This window comes from Rutidosis leptorrhynchoides, chromosome 2 (genome assembly GCF_046630445.1).
Source record: "Rutidosis leptorrhynchoides isolate AG116_Rl617_1_P2 chromosome 2, CSIRO_AGI_Rlap_v1, whole genome shotgun sequence".
Classification (NCBI taxonomy): domain Eukaryota; kingdom Viridiplantae; phylum Streptophyta; class Magnoliopsida; order Asterales; family Asteraceae; genus Rutidosis; species Rutidosis leptorrhynchoides.
Genome location: NC_092334.1, coordinates 455,023,206 through 455,049,878, shown reverse-complemented (window position 1 = coordinate 455,049,878; position 26,673 = coordinate 455,023,206).

Below are 26,673 nucleotides of genomic sequence, written 5' to 3'. Positions count from 1 at the left end.
TATAAATAAATAAATATCTTGTGTAAAATTGTATCGTATTTAATAGTTTTTCCTAGTAAAATATAAACTATTTCATATACCTTAGCTTTGACATCAAGTATTTTTGGCGCCGCTGCCGGGGACACTCTTAAACGCCGGAAGCGCAACGCTAATATAAAAAAAAAGAGATTTTTAGTTAACTTTTATTAAAATTCGTTTTTGTAAAAATACGTTTTAATTATTCAAAAATATAAAAAGAAAAACAAAAATATAAGTATTTTTAAGATTTTGTTAACTATTTAAGTTTTATAAGTTTCTTTATTTTTATTTTAGTTTATAAAAATATAAGTTTTATTTAAAATATCTTTTATTTATTTAAAAACAGAAAACAGAAAATAAAAAAATAAATAAAGAAAAAACGCGTCGAATTTCATAAGTTGTCATCTGAATTTCTGAACCCCGCGACTCGCGGGGTTATCTGCATTAATTACCGCGACTCGCGGAGCTGCTCTGACACGCGAACAGGAACCCTAATTCAGCATTAATTACGGGTTATTTAATAATTATTATTATTATTAACCCTAATTATTATTATTATTATAATTAATTTTATTTTAACTTTTACTTTTTATTTAATTTATGTATTTAGTATTAATTAGTTTTATTAAATTGTAAAATTAGTAGTTTTATTAAATAAATAATATAAAAATAATATTTTTATAAAAATTGTACTTTTTACAACTTTTTGTATATTTTTATATTTTGTCCCTTTTTAATCGTTGTAGCGTAATATTTGTATTTTTTCGCTCATATTTAATTTTAAACTTAGTTTTTGCCATAGTCATTTTTACTCCTAGATTTTTAGGCTTTGCCGTAGAATTCCTTAAGTGCTTTTTCTTTAAACTAAGATTTAGGTACTCTAGAATTTTGCGACGCCTTTTTAAGTTTTAGTTTCTTTTTAAGTTATTTCCATTTGGGACTTAGTTTTTCCTGTAAGCTTTAATATTTTTAGACGACTTTTTACTATGTATCAATTATCATTCCAATTAGTAATATCAATTTGCGATTATAATTTTAAGTTAGTTGTAGTAATAAGGTTAGGTTAGTCAAGTATTTTTAATTTTTTTTTATAAGTTTCTTTTATTTTTCCGTCACCTTTTATTTTTTTTTTTCTTTTCAACCATTTTTCTTTTTCAATTTCTTTTTCGACGAACTCTTTTTCTTTCTTATTTCTCGCTATTCTAGTTTTAGGACATAGATTTTTATTCTACTTCTTATCTAAATTTCTTAAAATTACGAAAATTTATTTTAAGTGATTAAATTAATAGACATCAAAATTTTCTGGTTCGTAGTAATAGTTGGATTTGTACGTGGACCGGGTTATTGGAGCCAAACAGTCCTCAATTATATTGAGACCAAACGAATCCTGCCCCTCTGCTGCATCTTTTGACTATTCGAAACGTGGGCAAAATCAGAAAAAGTCTATTAATTGGATAACTTATTATAATTTTTCTTTCCTTTTTAAAACTAATAGGATATTCAGTGAATGCACCGAGCAAGACGATCACCACCTTTTGTACGTTCACCACCTGTAACTAGATCAAGACATTTAGCAAATATAACCGCCGTTGATTTTTCTTTAGAATCGTCATCCAGTAGACCAAGTACTTCAGTTCAAATTTCCGATAATCCATTTTTTGAACCCAACCTCACAATTGAGAATCCAGAGAATATTCAGGAACGGTTCGTAGATCCTGAACCATTAAACTTTCCTCCGGAACCAACAATCATTCAAACAGAGATTGTTGAGGAACGAACCATTAAATCAGAATCATCTAGTGATACCGATTCAACAAATTCAATTATGGAAAATCTGGAACCTTTAAGTATGGAAGACCGAATGAGAGCTAAACGCACTGGCCAAGGTCACGCAATTACTCATCCAGACATTAATGCGCCAGATTATGAAATCAAAGGACAAATTCTACACATGGTGACTAATCAATGCCAATTTAGTGGTGCGCCGAAGGAAGATCCAAATGAACATCTACGTACCTTTAATAGGATCTGCACACTATTTAAAATCCGAGAAGTGGAGGATGAACAGATATATCTCATGTTATTTCCCTAGACTTTAAAGGGAGAAGCCAAAGATTGGTTGGAATCGTTACCTGAAGGGGCGATCGATACATGGGACGTTTTAGTTGACAAATTTCTTAAACAATTCTTTCCTGCATCTAAAGCCGTAAGACTTCAAGCAGAAATTGTTACGTTCACACAGAAACCAAATGAAACTCTATATGAGGCGTGGACAAGATATGGAAAGTTATTAAGAGGATGTCCGCAACATGGTTTAGACACCTGTCAAATAGTACAAATATTCTACCAAGGATGCGACATCACTACAAGAAAAGACATAGATATAGCAGCTGGTGGTTCTATTATGAAGAAAACCGAAACTGATGCTTACAAAATTATTGATAACACTGCTTCCCACTCACATGAGTGGCACCAAGAAAAAGACATCATTAGATCATCTAAAGCAGCTAGAGCCGATTCTAGCCATGACTTAGATTCCATTTCCGTAAAGATAGATGCTGTGGAGAGACGAATGGAAAAGATGACTAAAGATATTCACTCAATACGAATTAGTTGTGAGCAGTGTGGAGGACCACATTTGACAAAAGATTGTCTCAGTATTGAATTAACAATGGAACAAAGAGAGAATATTTCATACATAAACCAAAGGCCTGGAAATAATTATCAGAATAATTATCAACCGCCAAGACCTATTTACAATCAAAATCAGAACTATAACCGAAATATTCCATACAACAACCAACAAGGTCCTAGCAATCAACAAGTATCCAACAATACTTACAATCAGCAAAGACCTAATTTTCAAAACAAACCACCACAACAAACCGATGATAAAAAGCCAAATTTAGAAGATATGATGACGAAGCTAGTTGAAACTCAAACGCAGTTTTTCACATCTCAAAAACAAACCAATGAACAAAATGCTCAAGCATTTAGAAATCAACAAGCTTCTTTTCAAAATCTGGAACAAGAAGTAAGTAACCTAGCAAGATTAATAGGTGAAAGAAAACCGGGAAGTCTACCTAGTGATACAAATGCTAATCCTCGAAATGAAACAGCTAAAGCCATTACCACAAGAAGTGGTACAACACTTAAACCACCTGAAATACCTGTAACTTCTGATGAAGCTATTCCTACTCCAAAAGAACCACAACCTGATCAAGATAAGGAAAAAGAACCGGTAGTTGAAAAGATTAATGAAGATAACACAGTTAAGGATAAACCTTATGTTAAACCATATCAACCACCACTTCCTTATCCGAGTAAAATGAAGAAAGAGAAACTTGAAGCCGAGCAATCCAAATTCTTGGATATGTTTAAACAGATAAATGTAAATCTTCCTTTCATTGATGTGATTTCAGGAATGCCAAGATATGCTAAATTCTTGAAAGATCTAATCTCAAATAGAAAGAAAATGGAAGAACTCTCGGCTGTTACTATGAATGCTAATTGTTCAGCAGTGCTGTTGAATAAGATACCAGAAAAATTATCTGATCCAGGAAGTTTCACAATTCCATGTTTTCTGGGTAGTCTTAGTTCAATAGAAGCATTGGCATACTTAGGTGCTAGTATAAATCTAATGCCGTATTCACTATACGCTAAACTAGACCTTGGAGAATTGAAACCAACCAGAATAAGCATACAACTAGCGGATAGATCAATAAAATATCCTAGAGGGATAATGGAGAACATGCTAGTTAAAGTTGGTACTTTAGTATTTCCAGTAGATTTTGTTGTTCTGGACATGGAAGAAGATTTTCAAGTTCCTCTCATATTAGGAAGACCATTCTTAAACACGGCTAAAGCAATGATAGACGTGTTCGGTAAGAAACTGACCCTAAGTATAGAGGATGAGAGTGTTACCTTTTCAGTTGATAGAGCAATGCAACAACCACAATCTGCAGATGATACATGTTATTATATTCAAACTATAGATGCACATGCAGAATTATTAGAAGAATTTCCAGAATTACAAGGAACAGGAGAATGTTCTTTAGGAGAAGGTAATGAACCAATTGATGAAGCTGAAATGTTAGCTACACTTATAGCTAATGGATATGAACCAACAACAGAAGAAATTCAAATGCTAAAAGAAGAAGACAGATATCGATATAAATCATCGATAGAAGAACCTCCGAAATTAGAGTTAAAGCCACTTCCAAACCATTTGGAATACGCTTATTTACATGGTGAATCTGAATTACCTGTAATAATATCGTCTTCTCTTACTGAAAATGAGAAATCACAACTCATTTCTGTGTTGAAAGCTCATAAACCAGCCATTGCATGGAAGATTCATGATATTAAAGGAATAAGTCCTTCGTATTGCACACATAAAATCCTTATGGAAGAAGGTCATAAAACGTATGTGCAACGCCAACGAAGACTAAATCCTAATATGCAAGATGTAGTTAAGAAAGAGATTATTAAACTGCTAGATGCAGGTTTGATATATCCAATTTCTGATAGTCCATGGGTAAGCCCAGTTCAATGTGTGCCTAAGAAGGGTGGCATGACTGTCATTACAAATGAGAAAAATGAGCTTATTCCTACTAGGACTGTAACAGGATGGCGTGTGTGTATTGATTATAGAAAATTAAATGACGCCACCAGAAAAGATCACTTTCCCTTACCTTTCATAGATCAAATGTTGGAAAGATTAGCCGGAAATAGTTACTATTGTTTTCTAGATGGATTTTCCGGATATTTTCAAATTCCAATAGCACCCGAGGACCAAGAAAAAACCACATTCACGTGCCCTTATGGTACTTTTGCTTACAAACGCATGCCATTTGGACTTTGTAACGCCCCTGCAACCTTTCAAAGGTGTATGATGGCGATTTTTCACGACATGATAGAAGAATGCATGGAAGTATTCATGGATGACTTTTCAGTCTTCGGTGATACATTTAAATCATGTCTAATTAATCTGGAATGAATGCTAATTAGATGCGAATAATCAAATCTAGTACTTAATTGGGAGAAATGCCATTTCATGGTTAAAGAAGGCATCGTTCTTGGACATAAAATTTCAAAAGAAGGAATTGAAGTGGATAGAGCTAAAGTAGATGTAATTGCTAAACTTCCACATCCCACCAATGTTAGAGGAGTTAGGAGTTTTCTAGGGCATGCCGGTTTTTACCGACGTTTCATAAAAGATTTTTCTAAAATTGCCACCCCTATGAATAAACTCCTAGAAAAGGATGCTCCATTCATCTTTTCAGATGAGTGTATCAAATCTTTTAATATTCTTAAAGAGAAACTCACTAATGCGCCGATCATGATAACACCAAATTGGAATCTACCATTTGAACTAATGTGCGATGCAAGTGATTTTGCAATGGGAGCCGTTTTAGGACAAAGGATTGAAAAACGATTTCAACCTATATATTATGCTAGTAAGACATTACAAGGAGCACAAACGAACTATACAACTACTGAAAAAGAACTCCTTGCTATTGTCTTTGCTTTTGACAAATTTCGATCATATCTCGTTCTAGCAAAAACGGTGGTCTATACCGACCATTCTGCTCTTAGATACCTATTTTCAAAACAAGATGCTAAACCAAGATTAATCCGTTGGATCTTACTCTTACAAGAGTTTGATATTGAAATCCGAGATAAAAGAGGAGCAGAAAATCTCGCCACTGATCATCTTTCTCGTCTTGAAAATCCCGAATTAGAAGTTCTAAATGAATCAGCCATACAAGACAACTTTCCTGATGAATATCTATTGAAGATAGATTATAAAGAAATCCCATGGTTTGCAGACTATGCAAACTACTTAGTTTGTGGATTCCTTGAAAAAGGATTATCGTACCAAAGACGAAAGAAATTCTTCAGTGATATAAAACACTATTTCTGGGAAGATCCACATCTGTTTAAAAGTTGTCCCGATGGAATAATACGCCGATGTGTATTTGGAGATGAAGCTAGTAAAATTTTAAACCATTGTCACACAGGACCAACAGGAGGGCATTATGGGCCTCAACTAACAGCAAGAAAAGTTTATGAAGCTGGATTCTATTGGCCTACAATTTACAAAGACGCACACCTTCTTTGCAAATCCTGTGATGCATGTCAAAGGGCCGGAAAAATAAGTCAACGTGATGAAATGCCACAAAATGTCATCCAAGTATGTGAAGTATTTGACATTTGGGGTATTGACTTTATGGGTCCATTTCCAAAATCTCATAATAATCTATATATACTCGTAGCCATTGATTATGTATCTAAATGGGCGGAAGCACAAGCTCTCCCAACTAACGATGCACGAGTTGTAGTCAACTTTTTAAAACGTCTTTTTTCAAGGTTTGGAACACCGAAAGCTTTAATAAGTGATCGGGGTACTCATTTCTGTAATAATCAACTTGAGAAAGTTCTTAAAAGATATGGAGTAACTCATAAAATCTCCACCGCATATCATCCACAAACAAGTGGACAAGTTGAAAATACCAACCGAGCTTTAAAACGTATTCTAGAGAAAACCGTAGGATCAAATCCGAAGGAATGGTCCATTAAATTGGAGGATGCACTCTGGGCTTTTAGAACAGCCTACAAAACTCCAATTGGAACCACACCTTTTAGACTTGTTTATGGAAAAGCATGTCATCTTCCAGTAGAAATTGAACACAAAGCATTTTGGGCTTTGAAAACATGTAATCTTGATTTACATGAAGCCGGACGTCTACGATTAAGTCAACTAAACGAATTAGAAGAATTAAGACATGAAGCATACGATAATTCGTTAATCTATAAAGAAAGAACGAAGAAATGGCATGATAAAAGAATCAGAAGTTCAAAAGAATTTAAAGAAGGAGACAGAGTTCTTCTTTTCAATTCACGATTCAAGCTATTTTCTGGAAAATTGAAATCAAGATGGTCTGGACCATTCATAGTCAAAAGAGTTTTCCCATACGGAACGATAGAATTGATAAATTCAAATGGGATTGAATTTAAAGTTAATGGTCACAGAGTTAAACATTACATACATGGTCCGATGGAAGTCGACAACGAAGTTAATCACAATTTCGACACCACAGCTAACTAAGTGTGGGGAGAATCAAGTCTTTAAAGGATAATATGTATTTCTGTTAGAGTTAGATTGTCTGTTTTCGTATAGTTCTCGAAAATGGAACCCGAATGGTCTTTCCCTAGCAGACCCTAAAGAACTAGTCTTCTCCCCCCATTCTGAATTTTTTTTTTTTTTTTTTTTTATAGGTTTTTACGAAATGAAGACTGCCTGTGAACTAAACCATGGTCTAATGCTACACGCTTTGATCACTAAAAGAAATAATGACATACTACCGAGTGAAATAGTATCAGTAATCAGAGAAAGAATGGACGGAGTTAGAAAAGAATCTAGATGCGAAGATAATAAGTTACAATTTGGTAAAGGAAAATCAAAATCCGCAGCGAAAAGAAGAGCATGACACCTAGAAAGATGTCACAAATGCGGAAAATGGTCACATGGAGGTAAATGTTCAAATAATCAAACCTATTCAAATACCGAATTTGTTACTTTATGCAGAGACGGACCGTTCATATGTTTAGAAGAAAAGACACTGAATGCTCGAGGTTACGCCTATGTAGCCATGGAAAATCAATTAAACCGACTATCTTATGAATGGGATAAATCATATAACTAAGAAATCTATTCCACAGGTATGTCTGTACAGTTTTTATTTTTATTTTTATTTTTAACCTTTTGATAATAAACGCTAATTTGTTCGCTAAAAAGTATTAAATTGGTATTGAATAAAATTAGGTTTGGCGACCGAAATTATTGATATCATTCAAAAATTTATTACATCACTGCGAAATTTAACGTTTATTCTTAAGGTATAAATATCTTTAATCAATCAACCCAAAATATTTCAAAAATTCGTCATGAGTTAAATTAGGTCTTGGAACCGAAATTACTTTACCGAAAAGAGGGGCGCATATTTTTGATAATATTTGATTGATTAAAGTGGGATAAAAAGACAAAATGATTTTTAATTTTATTTTTACCATGTTTTTAAAATCAATATTTAAATCTTAAATTAATATTGTAAACTTTGTAAAAACAATATTTTTAAAATTGTAAATATTTGAAAAATTAATATAAGTTTAGTGTGAATTTATAATATGAATTTTTTTTTTAAATTAAGATCAGTGTGAACTTTTAATTTTTAAAATATGAATTTTTAATTTTAAGCATTTCAAATTTTAAGTTTGGTGTGAATTTTTAATATTAATTTTGAATTTTATATTTAAGTTGTGTGAATTTAAAAACAAAAATTTACTTTATCTCATTAAGTTAAGAATATGATTTTTAAAATTCGTCGTAAGTTGAAGACTAGGTCTTTGAACCGAAATTGCTTTACCCGAGGGAGGAACGAGAACTTTTATTATCATTATTTTTAATCTTATTGAATTAAAGAATGCCAAAAACATTAAAAAACCCCAAAAATCTTAGCTTTTAAAACAATCGCTACAAAAAGACAAATTTTAAAATTTTGTCGAGGGACGGACTAGGACATCGATCCGAAACGACCTCGTCCTAAATAACAAGGGAAACAAAATTTTAAAATTAAGTACTTAATTGTTTCAAAAGTCAATGATTATATATAAAAAAAAAAAAAAAAAAAAAAACTCCGCGAGTCGCGGAGTTTGAAGTGCAATTCGCCGCGACTCGCGGAGGGACCAATTTACAGAAAAAAATAAAACGTAAAAAAATAGATCAGTGCACCACACAACTCAAACAACAGCAAAATACTGCGAAAAACACTCCGCAAAAACACGAAAAAAACCCCCAAAATCACAATTTTTAACCGTTAAACACCAAATCTTTTGCTAAAATCATGTTGAGAAGGATGCTATCTAAGAATTACTCAAGAAAAATGGTAAATTTCTACACCTAAACACCATTTAATTCGAAATTTGATGTTCTTGAGCAATTTTTTCCCCAATTTGATTTTGATGCTTTTTAGTGTAATTAGGCTTAAATTGTTTATGTATTATGCTTGTATAACCTAGATTGATGCTATTTAACATGATAAGAAGCCTTAAACTTCAAATTTTGAATAATCTAGGGTTTGTGTTCTTGAGCAAATTTGGAGCTTTTTGATATAAACAGGTTATGGCAGATTTTTGTCATGAATTGTTGCTAAATTGAGTAGTGTAACATGTCTAGGTAGTTAAATGATCCAAACTTTGAGCCTAAATATGATTTTGAGAATTAAAGTGGACTTTTTCAAGTCTAAAATTCATGAACTTGATTTTTGAAAGATAATGCCATTTGAGACTTGTTTAATTGCTAGTAATGATTATTTTGACATGTTATTTGAGTTGAATGCTTATGAACTTGGCGAACATTTTCGTATATGCTTATTTGAAAAAGTGTAGATTTGATAAAAATGTGAAAATGAGCTTAAGTTTGATATAAATTGATAATGTCATTGTAATTATTTTGATTGATGATTTTGCTGACACTAATGCATATTTGGATGCACAAAAATTGTGTTTGATGTGTTTTGCAGAATGAAAGGGGTGAATCTTCATCCCAAGCCCGCAATGCTCCTGCTGAGAATTTGGAACAACAGGAGGTGGATAACTACTACAAGCAGGATATACCTCATCCAGTCATGACCTTTTCTGATATGCACTTGGAAGAGTTGCACCCGAACCTGAGATTTGACAGACTTTGGATAGATTATCCAAAATATCAAAGGGGTTTGCATACTCTTCATTCTAAGGTTGTTGAGGTACCGAGGGTCATAGAATGGGGGTCCCTTAGAAGCTGTAGAATTGGCCGGGCCAATTAGGGAATTACTTGTACAGAGGTATGGTAATTCTTCTTTTAATGACTGGGTACGTTTATTCACCATACGTAGACCTGTATATAAAGTATGGTGTGAAGAATTGTTATGTAGTATAGAGTTGAATGATCGGGTAGCTAGTTTAACCGATCGTTCTTTTATTAGATTTTTGTTAGGCGGTTCGATGCGCCACATGTCTTTACTGGACATGGCTCAGGCTTTACGTATATATACGCCTGAGGAGTTAGCGTCTGCCGATTGTAGAGGATTGATACTAAACGGTAGAAAGATAGATGAAAATTTTGATACACACGGTGTGTGGAGTCAAATGACAAGCCATCACCGTTTCAAAGGGGGAAATTACTCTTATTTTGATATAGATAGAGCCGAATTAAGAGTAATACATAGGTTTTTAGCTAATTCGATTACACAAAGGGGTAAGAACAAGGAAAAAGTAAATGAACAGGATTTGTTTTACCATATGTGTATTCGAGACCCACAAAGCACTGTAAGTATACCATATTGTGTGGGTTATTATTTATCAGCTATGGTTCGGGGGATGCGACCACATAGCATAATAGGAGGTGGTATTTTTATTACTTTGATTGGTGAATATCTCGGTGTGGATATAAGTCGGGGGGGATTATTAGTAGAAGAACCAGAACCCCGCGATACTATAGGTTTAAATGTATACCATGGTGCGAAAGTTTTGAAGAGGCGAAATAACGCCGCAGTACGATACCATGGTAGACATCCACAGGTGGAGAGAAACCAACAGCAAGGTAATGTAGGAGGGGGGAATGAGATGCAAGAAATGCATAGGTTTATAGCTTCTCAGGAATACGAAAATGCTAGACAGAGAGCATTTGAAGATTGGCAAGTTCATCAGAACCAAATCATAGCTCATTGCCAACATATAGGTAGAAACTATATTCCTACACCGAAACCCATCTTCCCTCCTTGGTCTATAGAGATACAGCCACCATATCCTACGTATGACCCTGCCGAAGCATTCTATAGCACCTATGGTTATGCCTGGAACCCCTATTGGTACCAATATCATCCTTAGTTTACTTATTATTTTTTTTATTTTGTAATTTGTAATTATTGATACGTTTAATACTTTTGTTAATATTGTAATCATTTTTATAATTATCAAACTTTTATTCTTAGATTTTAATAATTTTTGAATGTGGGGTAATATACCAAATTTCAAAAATATGTATATATGTTTGCAAGTTTATCTTATGTACACAACAGGGTAAAACAACGCATTTTCAAAGACTGGCATTAAGTTCAGCAAAAGCAACTAATTTTGACGACAAGATGCAAAATATATGTGAAATAACAACAAGACGGAATGAACAAATGATGTGCACCATTTATCATTCAGCAAACAAACGCCAATATATTTGGAAACTTTGGTAAAAATTTAATCATTATCACACTAATCACCCTCAATAATTTAAATTGACTGATTTCTTGCAAATGAGGGCATTGCAAGATCTTAAGTGTGGGAAGGGGTTAAATTCTTTCGGATTTTAAAATTTTTTACTTTATACACTTGGTTACCATTAAAAATACTAGTAAAGCAGTAGTTGTATTAGAATCTAGTGCTCTCTGATAATAAAGAACAGCCCTGGTCTTATATACTGACTACCCAATTCTAGTAAAATTTTTCAAAATTTTCAATTAAATGAACTCATGTTTATACATATTTATGAACGATAAAACTAGGTTTTAACACCGAAATTATTGTTACCTCGGAAAGAACATAAATTGAGAAACAAACTAAAATGTTAAAATTCATTTAAAATGGAATAGAGGACGATAAAAAGGAAAATAAAAGCCAAGTGTGGGAAAATTTACCAAGTTATCTTAAACATATGTCACATATATCTGTAACAAATAACTGAAAATACTTTTGCTTTGGACTAAACTAAACTGTTTTTACCCGATGAAAGAAAAGAAGAGATGGATCTACACGATGAATCAATTCCATCACTAAAAGGAAGTAAAGTCTTCCGAAAAAGACACGCGCTTCTTGATTTAGGTCATGAAGTTGTCGTCCAGACCAGCTGTAGGTTGACGAAAAATCTAGAAAAGTCATCACTAAAATCGGTTGGAAATCCACGGACCTCAGCATAAAACAGGGTCGCCAAGTGGTCAGATTTATCCTAACCATGAGAAGGATTTAATTCGTACAATGGGGGGGCACCATGCAAATTAGCTGGATAAGACTAATGAATCAGATCCCCAGAAAGGATAATCTCCTTAAAGATTAAAAATCAGCTTTTAAGACTGATATTACTCAATCCTAGAGATTGACCTTAAAGATTGAGAATTCAAACTCATGGAATTCAATGATATCTAAACTCGAGCTTGAACGAGAAAATATTTTGATCAAAATTATAAACCGATTTGTTTTCTGAAAACCCTATTTTCAATGCGTTCATTACCATTGAACGTAAAATCCTAGGAATTCACCTGGAATTCATTAGGTCACCTGAACTAAATCGGGTGTCAACCGTAAGAACGGTGGTTGCATAGCATGGTCAAAGACAGGACCTTGTGCCAGATCGAAAAATTATAAGGGTGAGCTTTACTATTGCTCCTACCAAGGATAGTAATTGCGTCCGACACGTTATAGACCATAATTAAAAGCATGTCAGGAGACATTGCCTTAACAGTTGCTTGTTCAACGCTTTCCTTTACAACCGGACGGTAGTTTACCAAAAGGTAATATACGGGACAAGTAAACTGGACGTGTTGCTTTCCAAATACAAGGTTAGCAAGTGGGTGACACAAAACCATAAGTTTTGAGCTAAAATTTTCAAATCTGAAATCCACCAAACCCACAAAAATATTTTGCAAACACCGGTAAAGGGTTATTCCGGAAAACTTATCTAGGGTAAAAACTAGATTTCAAAAGATCAAATGTTTTCATAAAGATCCAATTTCCTTAATGGATCTAAATTTTTATAGTCATGTGGGACTGTAAACCATATCGTTACTACCATTGTTTATATCACCGTATAGAAATCACTGATGTACAAAGTGTGAAGAATAAAGAAGTGATTCTTGTATTTCAAGACGATATTGCTTGAGGACAAGCAACGCTCAAGTGTAGGAATATTTGATAATGCTAAAAATGAACATATATTTCATAGCATTATTCCTCAAGAAAGACAAGCTTTTAGTTGCAATTGTTCTATTTACAAGTGATATTCGTTTAAATAATAAAAGGTGAAGACAAAAGACAGATTCGACGAATTGAAGACGCAAACGACCAAAAAGCTCAAAAGAACAAAATACAATCAAAGAGGTTCCAATTATTGATAAGAAACGTCTCGAAATTACAAGAGTACAAGATTCAAAACGCAAAGTACAAAATATAAAATTGTACGCAAGGACGTTCAAAAATCCGGAACCGGGACCAGAGTCAACTCTTAACGCTCGACGCAACGGACTAAAAATTAGAAGTTAACTATGTATATAAATATAATATAATATATAATTAATTATATTAATTATATATATATTATATATATATTATATAAACCGTCGGTAAACAAAGAGCCAAACTCCTTTGAGCTGTAAAAGTAACCTCCGCGACTCAAGGAGTTTGAAGGCAAAATTGGCCGCGAGTCGCGGAGCCCCAAAATGAAAAACTGCCTATAAAGCCAACCGAATTCTGATCGCAAAAATCAATCTTTTTCTCTCTTCTCTCATATATACGTAAAATATATATATATAATTTATATTTTAATTTTAATTTTAATTATAATTCTAATAATAAGGGTATGTTAGCAAATGTTGTAAGAGTGTAAGTCGAAATTCTGTCCGTGTAACGCTACGCTATTTTTAATCATTGTAAGTTATGTTCAACCTTTTTATATTAATGTCTCGTAGCTAAGTTATTATTATGCTTATTTAAAACGAAGTAATCATGATGTTGGGCTAATTACTAAAATTGGGTAATTGGGCTTTGTACCATAATTGGGGTTTGGACAAAAGAACGACACTTGTGGAAATTAGACTATGGGCTATTAATGGGCTTTATATTTGTTTAACTAAATGATAGTTTGTTAATGTTAATATAAAGATTTACAATTAGGCGTCCGTATAAATTACCATATACACTCAATCGGACACGATGGGCGGGGTATTTATATGTACGAATAATCGTTCATTTAACCGGACACGGGAATGGATTAATAGCCACTAGAATAATTAAAACAGGAGTGAAATTACATTCAAGGGTAATTGGTGTAATTGTTAACAAAGTAGTAAAACCTTGGTTTACACGCAGTCGATAACCTGGTGTATTCATTAAATAAAGTATTAAAACCTTGTTACAATTCGAATCCCCAATTAGTTGGAATATTTAACTTCGGGTATAAGGATAATTTGACGAGGATACTCGCACTTTATATTTATGACTGATGGACTGTTATGGACAAAAACCAGACGGACATATTAAATAATCCAGGACAAAGGACAATTAACCCATGGGCATAAAACTAAAATCAACACGTCGAACATCATGATTACGGAAGTTTAAATAAGCATAATTCTTTTATTTCATATTTAATTTCCTTTATTTTATATTTAATTGCACTTCTAATTATCGCACTTTTATTTATTGTTATCGCACTTTTAATTATCGTACTTTTTAATTATCGCAATTTTATTTTATCGCACTTTTATTATTCGCAATTTCATTATCGTTATTTACTTTACGCTTTAAATTAAGTCTTTTATTTATTTAATATTTTACATTAGGTTTTAACTGCGACTAAAGTTTTAAAATCGACAAACCGGTCATTAAACGGTAAAAACCCCCCTTTATAATAATAATATTACTTATATATATATTTGTATTTTTTTAAAAGTAAACTAATATAGCGTTGAGCTTTGTTTAAAGATTTCCCTGTGGAACGAACCGGACTTACTAAAAACTACACTACTTTACGATTAGGTACACTGCCTATAAGTGTTGTAGCAAGGTTTAAGTATATCCATTCTATAAATAAATAAATATCTTGTGTAAAATTGTATCGTATTTAATAGTTTTTCCTAGTAAAATATAAACTATTTCATATACCTTAGCTTTGACATCACTTATCATCCACAGTCAGATGGTCAGAGTGAAAGGACCATTCAAATGTTGGAAGACATGTTACAAGCATGCATCATTGATTTTGGTAATGGGTGGGATAGGTACTTGCCATTGGCTGAATTTTCTTATAATAACAGTTATCATGCAAGTATTAAAGCCGCACCGTTTGAAGATCTGCATGGTAGAAAGTGTAGGTCTCCTATCTGTTAGAATGAGGTTGGGGATGCTCAACTCACAGGTCCATAAATTATTCATGAGACTACCGAGAAGATCGTACAGATTAAGGAAAGTTTGAGAACCACCAGAAGTAGGCAAAAGAGTCATGCCAATAAGAGAAGGAACGATATTGAATTTCAGGTCGGTGACGGTGTTATGTTGAAGGTATCACCTTGGAAAGGCGTGGTACGTTTTGGAAAAAGGAGAAAGTTGAATCCTCGTTTTGTTGGACCATTTGAGATTATTGAGAGAGTTGGACCGTGGCTTATCGTTTGAGATTGCCACAAGAACTCGGTGCTGTTCATGACGTTTTTCATGTATCGAATTTGAAGAAGTGTTTGGCCGAGGCCGATGAAACCATTCCTCTAGATGAACTTCATGTTGATAAACAACTCCAATTTATTGAGGAACCTGTTGAAATTATGGATCGAGAGGTTAAGACTCTCAAGCAAAGTAGAATTCCTATCGTCCGAGTGAGATGGAATGCCAGACACGGACCCGAGTTCACTTGGGAACGTGAAGATCAGATGAAGCAGAAGTACCCACATTTGTTCTCAGATGCCGAGACAACCCCTGCACCTGCTTAAATTTCGGGATGAAATTTCCGTAACGGGAAGGTACTGTAACGACCCTACTTTTTCCGTTATCTTTTACCGTTAATTATTTAACGACCGTTAACTGTTATTCGTGCCACGTCATTTCTATGACCTATATTATTATTTTTGTAATAATATATTAATTATTATGTGTTATATGAATATTTGTATTCATATCTTTAATTGTACGTTTCTACGTGTCGCGGATTTCTATCCGGCGAATCTTTTCGGTTTTCAAACCGACGGTCGAGCTTTTGGAATTTTTAAGTCCTAATTATTTTAAATATGATATTTTAAAGTCATATGATCATATATAGTGTTTATATATTTTATCCGTCGCGTAGTTGTTATCTCTCCGAAAAATCAATCGCGTAGTAGCGTTTTCGCGTTTCGGGCTTCGATCGGGCGTTCGGGCCACAAGAAATTAGTCATTTATCAATTTTAGGCTATAAAAGGGGCCCACCCTCTTGCTAGAGCCGGCCATCTCCCCATGGGGAGGGGGTGTTTGTGCCATTTTTCCAAACTAGTGATTTTATGGAACAAAACCTAGTTTTCACTCCTCATTTCACATTCTAATTTTTTTTTTCTCCTCTCCTTGCTCTCCAAGCCGTCGCCACTAGCATCATCAACATCATCATCATCATCATCATCCTTCAATCAAATATTAATTGGATCAAGAAGCTTTAATCATCAACGGATTCCTCTCTTCGATCTCTACACACTCATACCATTCGATTCTTGATTAGGGTATAAACCCTAACCCTAGATTTTTTTTTAATTTTTCTTTATTTTTCTGTATTTTGATGTTATATTGATGGTATGATGATTACATGTTATTGTATTGATGATTGTATGCGTAGAATTGCTCGATTATAAATGTTTTCGGTTTGATAAAATTGGGACAGCAGCTATTTCGTGTATTTATTATATTGTGACTGTTATATGAGTTAAAATAAAGTATCTAGATGAGTTCCTCTCATCAAGACATTAATTTTAGACTCCGGATTCATGTCGTTTCGATTCCCGGAGCCCTAGATATGATCAAAGTGGTATTTTGTTAAGATTGAAATGTGATATTGGTATGAACCAGGTTTGGTCCGACTTTGTGACCATATTTGGTGACTTTAGGGTGTGTTAGTGTGTTAGGATCAATGATGGGACAAACTTTCATGTTCGGGTCATCTAAATCCGAGCCACGAATCACCCGTTGCGTCTAAAACACTATTTTGATTGAATTAAAGTTTCAAGTGATGTCTTGGCTGATCACCACGACTTGTGGGCTGTTCTTGGTGTGTTCTTGAGTTTTCCAAAGTGTCGGGTGGTTTGATTAGGTAGAGATATATGTAAGGCTCGCCGAAAACCGACACACGGGGCTCAAGATACGACCCGATGAACTTTTGATTTAAAACTTGTGATTAATTATTAAACTTATGATATAAATAATGAATTTCATTATCATTTAATTACTTATGATATAAAAAGTAATTATTGTAATTTAAGACTTATGATATATATTTATTATATAATTTAATTATTACTTATGATTTAATTAACATTTTAATTAAACTTATGATTAATAATACTTTTATTATTAATGAAAAATACGTATTAAACTTATATTATGAGATTATTATAATGAGACTTATAATAAGGATTAATTAATTATTTAATTATTATAAGGCTTAGTTATTATTTAATTATAATTTAATTATTAAATATTTATGATTTAATAATTAAAATTAGAAACTTATGATATGATTAATAATTTATTATTAATTAATAATACTTATGATATGATTTAAAATTTATTATTAATTAATAATAATTATATTATGATTAATATTTAATTAATTAATTAAATACTTATGCTATATTAATTATATCATTTAAACTTATGTTAACTTTAATAATTCATTTTAATCTAATTAAACTTATGTTATGACATAATTATACATATTTAACTTTAATTAACATTATAACTTATATTATTATTACAACTTACACTTTAAAAATTAATGTTGACTACGTTTGACCAAGGTTGACTTTTGAGTTGACTTTCGGTTGACTTTGACTTTCAGTTGACTTTTGTTGACTTTCTAAATAAGGAAACTTTCCTAACTTAAAAACTTTCTAAAAATAGCAACTTTCTAAATTTGGAAACTTTCCAAAAATGGAAACCTGCTAAAAATAGAAACTTTCTAAAAATAGAAAGTGTGTGTCCGTACGCTGTTCCGATCAAACCAATGCATGTTGAGTGTTGTTCTATGTCTACTTGCAACATGTACAATAGCTATCATACTAAGACTTGACCTAAGTTAATTATTTATATCGACCTGCTTTATTTTTAGGTCGGCGTTGTGATCATTCCTGATCACTTTACTTCATTTGCTGTTCGCATATTTGTGTGGTTACTTCGTTGCTATTAAGGTGAGTTATAGTCCCATTTTCTATTTTAAATCTTTTGGGATGAGAATACATGCAATTTATTTTATATTTTGGACACAAGTGGAAGTTGGTTTAAATTATTCATTGTGAGTTGAACAAAAATATTCCCTAGTCTGGTAACTGTAATCACTGGTTTCTACTAGTGAACGCGAATCCTACGGATAGATCTATCGGGTTTGACAACCCCATTTCGAGCTAGTCGCGCTAGCAATTTTTAATCGGAATGTTTAGTACTTCGTAATTTGTTGTAGATACACTTGTTCGGTGTATATTATTTATTGTGTTTGGCAAGGGTAAATAAATGGTTAAGTGGTTACCAGGTGGCTCACGGTAAATGGAATAATGTTTTTATATGTTTTCTAGCATATAATTTTGTGGTCCAAAAAGGAGTTTTTATGTTTTCAAACATATATTTTTACGGTTTAAATTAAATATTGTTTGCAATATTAAACCTATAATTCACTCAACATTTTTGTTGACAGTTACTATCATGTTTTATTCTCAGGTTCATGATTGATTGCTTCCGCTATGCTTAGAGAGTCTGCATATTTATGATGGCAGCTTTTGTTAAACATTAACTTGCATTCTATTTCGTTACATTAAATAGTTGGTGTTTGTTGACTTTGTTTTGGTCAACTTTTGATCAAAATATTTATGTATAGTTTTTCTAAACTTATACATTTTAGTAGATTTCCTTTATAGGAAATTATTTTTAAATAAAGAATGCAAGGTTGTTTTATTAAATTCATATAGAGTTTTGATCAAGCTGTGGGACCAAGATAACGATGGTCGTCAAGTGTACTTTGACAGGTCGTTAAATTATATCTTGTAGATTCAAACTTTGATTAAGAATCTTCAAGAACATGAAAGATTCAAGCTTTTTAAGTTTGGATCTTCATTACTTTGTTGGATCTAAGCTTTATAGCTTAAGATCACTTTATTTTTGTTAAAAGATCAAAACTTGTGTTTATGATCTTCATGAAACTTGAATATCTAGCTTTTTGCTTTAAAGATCTTCAAGAACATAAAAGATTCAAGCTTTCTAGATTTGGATCTTCATTACTTTGTTGGATCTAAGTTTTGTAGCTTAAGATCACTTTATTTTTGTTAAAAGATCAAAACTTGTGTTTATGATCTTCATGAAACTTGAAGATCTAGCTTTTTTGCTTTAAAGATCTTCAAGGACATAAAAGATTCAAGCTTTCTAGCTTTGAAATCTCATAATTATTGTTAAGGGATCCAAGCATTCTAGCTTAGGGTTTCATTACTTTGTTTGATCAAATTTATGTAACTTAAGGTCTTGCTTGTTTGATTGAATCTGATAGGTCAGATCATGATGAGATTGAGAGAAATGATAAGATAGAGTGAGATTCGGTAAATAGAAAGGAGACTCGGTATGAGAGAGAATCGGTAAAATTATATTCCACAGCTTCTAGAACTCATTTACAATGCAATGGCTATCTATTTAGGACTACTTAGGTTTCTTATATAGCCCTCTTCTAAGGAACCTTCATTTAAGCTTAATTTACATTAACACTATACAACTTCGGGGTCCTAACAATCTCCCCCTTAGTGTTAAATGTGAACTTTACAATATAATCCTATCGAAAACATCTAAAGGAACTCTGTTCCTCTGAAGTGAACTTTAGATTTGAATCCCCTGAGATTCTCATATCTTCGTATATTCACTCTTGTTTTGAGACGACTTTTCAATCTTGTGAGAATGTACTTGACAATCTCATTATCTTCAGTTGAATAGCAGTTATTGATCAGTCTCTATCTCATGTATTTGAAAGCATACATCAAAGTTCTGTCTGAGTATCTTCTGAAATCTGAGACTCTGATGAAGATCTTTGTAGAGTGAGAATTGACAAATGCAAACCCATATGGACAGTCGCTCACTTCAAGTAAGGACATGTATCTTAGCTCTTCAATCACTTGATTTGGCGGTTTGATTCCGAGCTTTTTGTATCCAGATTCCAATCCCATTTGAAAATCATGAACAGACATCCATCTCATCGAATCAAGAATAAACCTGTAGACTGCCTTCATTGCAGTAGCATGATAAGTTGTTGCAGATTCATTCAAGTTAATCAAATAATTGTAAATGAAAATAATGTCGTCCATCTTCAGTTTATCAAAATCCGCTTCTGAAAACTGATAATCCTCATCATCCATTCTTGTAACTTGAAACAATGGCATCTTCACTCCATCCTTAGTAATCATCAAAACCTTATTAATGCTTTTGATCTCTGAATTCTGCTGAATTTGAAGTTTCTCTTCATTCTTCAATTTAAATTTATTGCGAACACTCAGATAAGCTTTGAGATATTCTGGCTTCTTATGAAATTTCCATGCACCCAGAACACTCATTGATGCAGAAAGGACGAGATCAGAATCACCATAGATTCTATACGCTTGTTGTTCAATGATGGTGAACGAAGAATCTTTTTCTCTTCATCCTCACTTAGTTGGTAATCAGAATCACGCTCAAGAACAATCTCTGCAGTTTGAAATGGAACATTCAAATCAGGAGGAGTCGTAGTATCTTCTTTGCCATTAGAGAAAATCTCCTTTTCGAAGTGTATTCCAAATTCATCAGTTGGAGATGTCAAGTTAACAAATTGATGATCATTGAATTCATTGGCGATACTCGATGACCCCTTCAAAATATCTTCAATGTTGTCAAAGTTTTGATTGTTCTCTTGAGATGACTTATTCTCTGGTTGATCAGCTGTATCTATAATCATTAACATTCCTGAGTCACCCTCTCTCTGACTTTCTGATTCATCTAGAAAACTTTCACACTGGATTTCCTCAATTTCATCACTACCGGAATCAGATATATCAACAACATCTTTATCCTTCTGTTGACTAGATGTACCAGCTTCATAATCACTGGACCGATGACCACTTTGTCTATTCTCCCCCTCATGAAGATTGTCGGGATCGAAATCATCATGATCGGGCATGTGAATTGGTCCAGGTGACTTGCATGGAGAGAAAGGATACACTATCCTTGCTTGCTCAAGATAAATCATCATAGTCTCGCGAACTTCATCAAGATCAATCCATTTAGCAAACTCAGCAAGATAGAGCTCCTCCACCTCATTGTCAGAGAGATACTGTAATCCATATCTATTTGAAATTCGTGAAGGTGACCCAGTTGGTGAAACAACGGTGTAACCATGAACAATAGCAGTATCAGCAGTATCTGTTGAAGGCGATGTCGATGGAAGTATTTGAGTTGCCATGAGGGCAGGTAAGAACGATTGTGCGGTATTATTCTTATATGTAGGGCTGTACATACTACTAATCAGATTCGTGATATCCCCTTCTGATGGAGGTTGGGTAACAACCGGAGTTGTCACCGGGGAAGTTTCTTTTTTAGCATCCGCCTCCATGACTTTAGTCTCATGGGACTCTGACAGAGTAGCAGAACTACCCGTCGGTTTAGCTCTCGCAGAGATATTACTATCTCTGACTCCTGAAATCATTGATATACCATGAGGTGGCACATCTCTTTCAGTTAAAGACTCCTCCTCCAGACCCTGAGATTCAGAATCCAGAAGAGAAGTGGTTTGATCCAATGGATCACTTTCATGAACCAAGGGATCAGTCTGCTGGAAATCTGATAAATATCCCGAAGGATTGTCATGTTGACTCGTTCCCATGGGACGCGGCAGATCTCCCTCATTAAGATAAGCCGGACCTCGAGGCCCTGTTGTACGTTGAGGCACAGGAGGATTTCCAGCCGATACGCAGGGTGCCTTTTCAAGATTTTTCGGCTCCCCTTCGGCCGTTCTGGACTTCAATGATTGAGTTTCCTCAATCGATTGAGTCAACGCAGACTTTATTGCAGAGGAAGACTTTACTTCCTTAGATGCCGAAGCACCTTGCTTTGTAAGATTTATTATTAAGTCCTGTTTAGATTGGATGAGCTTAGTGGTCTTTTTTGAAATGTCCCGTTCTTATTGATTAAAAACGTTCCATATTAATTGATTTCGTTGCGAGGTTTTGACCTCTATATGAGACGTTTTTCAAAGACTGCATTCATTTTTAAAACAAACCATAACCTTTATTTCATAAATAAAGGTTTAAAAAGCTTTACGTAGATTATCAAATAATGATAATCTAAAATATCCTGTTTACACACGACCATTACATAATGGTTTACAATACAAATATGTTACATCGAAATCCGTTTCTTGAATGCAGTTTTTACACAATATCATACAAACATGGACTCCAAATCATGTCCTTATTTTAGTATGCAACAGCGGAAGCTCTTAGTATTCACCTGAGAATAAACATGCTTTAAACGTCAACAAAAATGTTGGTGAGTTATAGGTTTAACCTATATATATCAAATCATAATAATAGACCACAAGATTTCATATTTCAATACACATCCCATACATAGAGATAAAAATCATTCATATGGTGAACACCTGGTAACCGACAATAACAAGATGCATATATAAGAATATCCCCATCATTCCGGGACACCCTTCGGATATGATATAAATTTCGAAGTACTAAAGCATCCGGTACTTTGGATGGGGTTTGTTAGGCCCAATAGATCTATCTTTAGGATTCGCGTTAATTAGGGTGTCTGTTCCCTAATTCTTAGATTACCAGACTTAATAAAAAGGGGCATATTCGATTTCGATAATTCAACCATAGAATGTAGTTTCACGTACTTGTGTCTATTTTGTAAATCATTTATAAAACCTGCATGTATTCTCATCCCAAAAATATTAGATTTTAAAAGTGGGACTATAACTCACTTTCACAGATTTTTACTTCGTCGGGAAGTAAGACTTGGCCACTGGTTGATTCACGAACCTATAACAATATATACATATATATATCAAAGTATGTTCAAAATATATTTACAACACTTTTAATATATTTTGATGTTTTAAGTTTATTAAGTCAGCTGTCCTCGTTAGTAACCTACAACTAGTTGTCCACAGTTAGATGTACAGAAATAAATCGATAAATATTATCTTGAATCAATCCACGACCCAGTGTATACGTATCTCAGTATTGATCACAACTCAAACTATATATATTTTGGAATCAACCTCAACCCTGAATAGCTAACTCCAACATTCACATATAGAGTGTCTATGGTTGTTCCGAAATATATATAGATGTGTCGACATGATAGGTCGAAACATTGTATACGTGTCTATGGTATCTCAATATTACATAATATACAATACAAGTTGATTAAGTTATGGTTGGAATAGATTTGTTACCAATTTTCACGTAGCTAAAATGAGAAAAATTATCCAATCTTGTTTTACCCATAACTTCTTCATTTTAAATCCGTTTTGAGTGAATCAAATTGCTATGGTTTCATATTGAACTCTATTTTATGAATCTAAACAGAAAAAGTATAGGTTTATAGTCGGAAAAATAAGTTACAAGTCGTTTTTGTAAAGGTAGTCATTTCAGTCGAAAGAACGACGTCTAGATGACCATTTTAGAAAACATACTTCCACTTTGAGTTTAACCATAATTTTTGGATATAGTTTCATGTTCATAATAAAAATCATTTTCTCAGAATAACAACTTTTAAATCAAAGTTTATCATAGTTTTTAATTAACTAACCCAAAACAGCCCGCGGTGTTACTACGACGGCGTAAATCCGGTTTTACGGTGTTTTTCGTGTTTCCAGGTTTTAAATCATTAAGTTAGCATATCATATAGATATAGAACATGTGTTTAGTTGATTTTAAAAGTCAAGTTAGAAGGATTAACTTTTGTTTGCGAACAAGTTTAGAATTAACTAAACTATGTTCTAGTGATTACAAGTTTAAACCTTCGAATAAGATAGCTTTATATGTATGAATCGAATGATGTTATGAACATCATTACTACCTTAAGTTCCTTGGATAAACCTACTGGAAAAGAGAAAAATGGATCTAGCTTCAATGGATCCTTGGATGGCTCGAAGTTCTTGAAGCAGAATCATGACACGAAAACAAGTTCAAGTAAGATCATCACTTGAAATAAGATTGTTATAGTTATAGAAATTGAACCAAAGTTTGAATATGATTATTACCTTGTATTAGAATGATAACCTACTGTAAGAAACAAAGATTTCTTGAGGTTGGATGATCACCTTACAAGATTGGAAGTGAGCTAGCAAACTTGAAAGTATTCTTGATTTTATGAAACTAGAACTTTTGGAATTTATGAAGAACACTTAGAACTTGAAGATAGAACTTGAGAGAGATCAATTAGATGAATAAAATTGAAGAATGAAAGTGTTTGTAGGTGTTTTTGGTCGTTGGTGTATGGATTAGATATAAAGGATATGTAATTTTGTTTTCATGTAAATAAGTCATGAATGATTACTCATATTTTTGTAATTTTATGAGATATTTCATGCTAGTTGCCAAATGATGGTTCCCACATGTGTTAGGTGACTCACATGGGCTGCTAAGAGCTGATCATTGGAGTGTATATACCAATAGTACATACATCTAAAAGCTGTGTATTGTACGAGTACGAATACGGGTGCATACGAGTAGAATTGTTGATGAAACTGAACGAGGATGTAATTGTAAGCATTTTTGTTAAGTAGAAGTATTTTGATAAGTGTATTGAAGTCTTTCAAAAGTGTATAAATACATATTAAAACACTACATGTATATACATTTTAACTGAGTCGTTAAGTCATCGTTAGTCGTTACATGTAAGTGTTGTTTTGAAACCTTTAGGTTAACGATCTTGTTAAATGTTGTTAACCCAATGTTTATAATATCAAATGAGATTTTAAATTATTATATTATCATGATATTATCATGTATGAATATCTCTTAATATGATATATATACATTAAATGTCTTTACAACGATAATCGTTACATATATGTCTCGTTTAAAAATCATTAAGTTAGTAGTCTTGTTTTTACATATGTAGTTCATTATTAATATACTTAATTATATGTTTACTTATCATAGTATCATGTTAACTATATATATATCTATATATATGTCATCATATAGTTTTTACAAGTTTTAACGTTCGTGAATCACCGGTCAACTTGGGTGGTCAATTGTCTATATGAAACATATTTCAATTAATCAAGTCTTAACAAGTTTGATTGCTTAACATGTTGGAAACATTTAATCATGTAAATATCAATCTCAATTAATATATATAAACATGGAAAAGTTCGGGTCACTACAGTACCTACCCGTTAAATAAATTTCGTCCCGAAATTTTAAGCTGTTGAAGGTGTTGACGAATCTTCTGGAAATAGATGCGGGTATTTCTTCTTCATCTGATCTTCACGCTCCCAGGTGAACTCGGGTCCTCTACGAGCATTCCATCGAACCTTAACAATTGGTATCTTGTTTTGCTTAAGTCTTTTAACCTCACGATCCATTATTTCGACGGGTTCTTCGATGAATTGAAGTTTTTCGTTGATTTGGATTTCATCTAACGGAATAGTGAGATCTTCTTTAGCAAAACATTTCTTTAAATTCGAGACGTGGAAAGTGTTATGTACAGCCGCGAGTTGTTGAGGTAACTCTAGTCGGTAAGCTACTGGTCCGACACGATCAATAATCTTGAATGGTCCAATATACCTTGGATTTAATTTCCCTCGTTTACCAAATCGAACAACGCCTTTCCAAGGTGCAACTTTAAGCATGACCATCTCTCCAATTTCAAATTCTATATCTTTTCTTTTAATGTCAGCGTAGCTCTTTTGTCGACTTTGGGCGGTTTTCAACCGTTGTTGAATTTGGATGATCTTCTCGGTAGTTTCTTGTATAATCTCCGGACCCGTAATCTGTCTATCCCCCACTTCACTCCAACAAATCGGAGACCTGCACTTTCTACCATAAAGTGCTTCAAACGGCGCCATCTCAATGCTTGAATGGTAGCTGTTGTTGTAGGAAAATTCTGCTAACGGTAGATGTCGATCCCAACTGTTTCCGAAATCAATAACACATGCTCGTAGCATGTCTTCAAGCGTTTGTATCGTCCTTTCGCTCTGCCCATCAGTTTGTGGATGATAGGCAGTACTCATGTCTAGACGAGTTCCTAATGCTTGCTGTAATGTCTGCCAGAATCTTGAAATAAATCTGCCATCCCTATCAGAGATAATAGAGATTGGTATTCCATGTCTGGAGACGACTTCCTTCAAATACAGTCGTGCTAACTTCTCCATCTTGTCATCTTCTCTTATTGGTAGGAAGTGTGCTGATTTGGTGAGACGATCAACTATTACCCAAATAGTATCAAAACCACTTGCAGTCCTTGGCAATTTAGTGATGAAATCCATGGTAATGTTTTCCCATTTCCATTCCGGGATTTCGGGTTGCAGAAGTAGACCTGATGGTTTCTGATGCTCAGCTTTGACCTTAGAACACGTCAAACATTCTC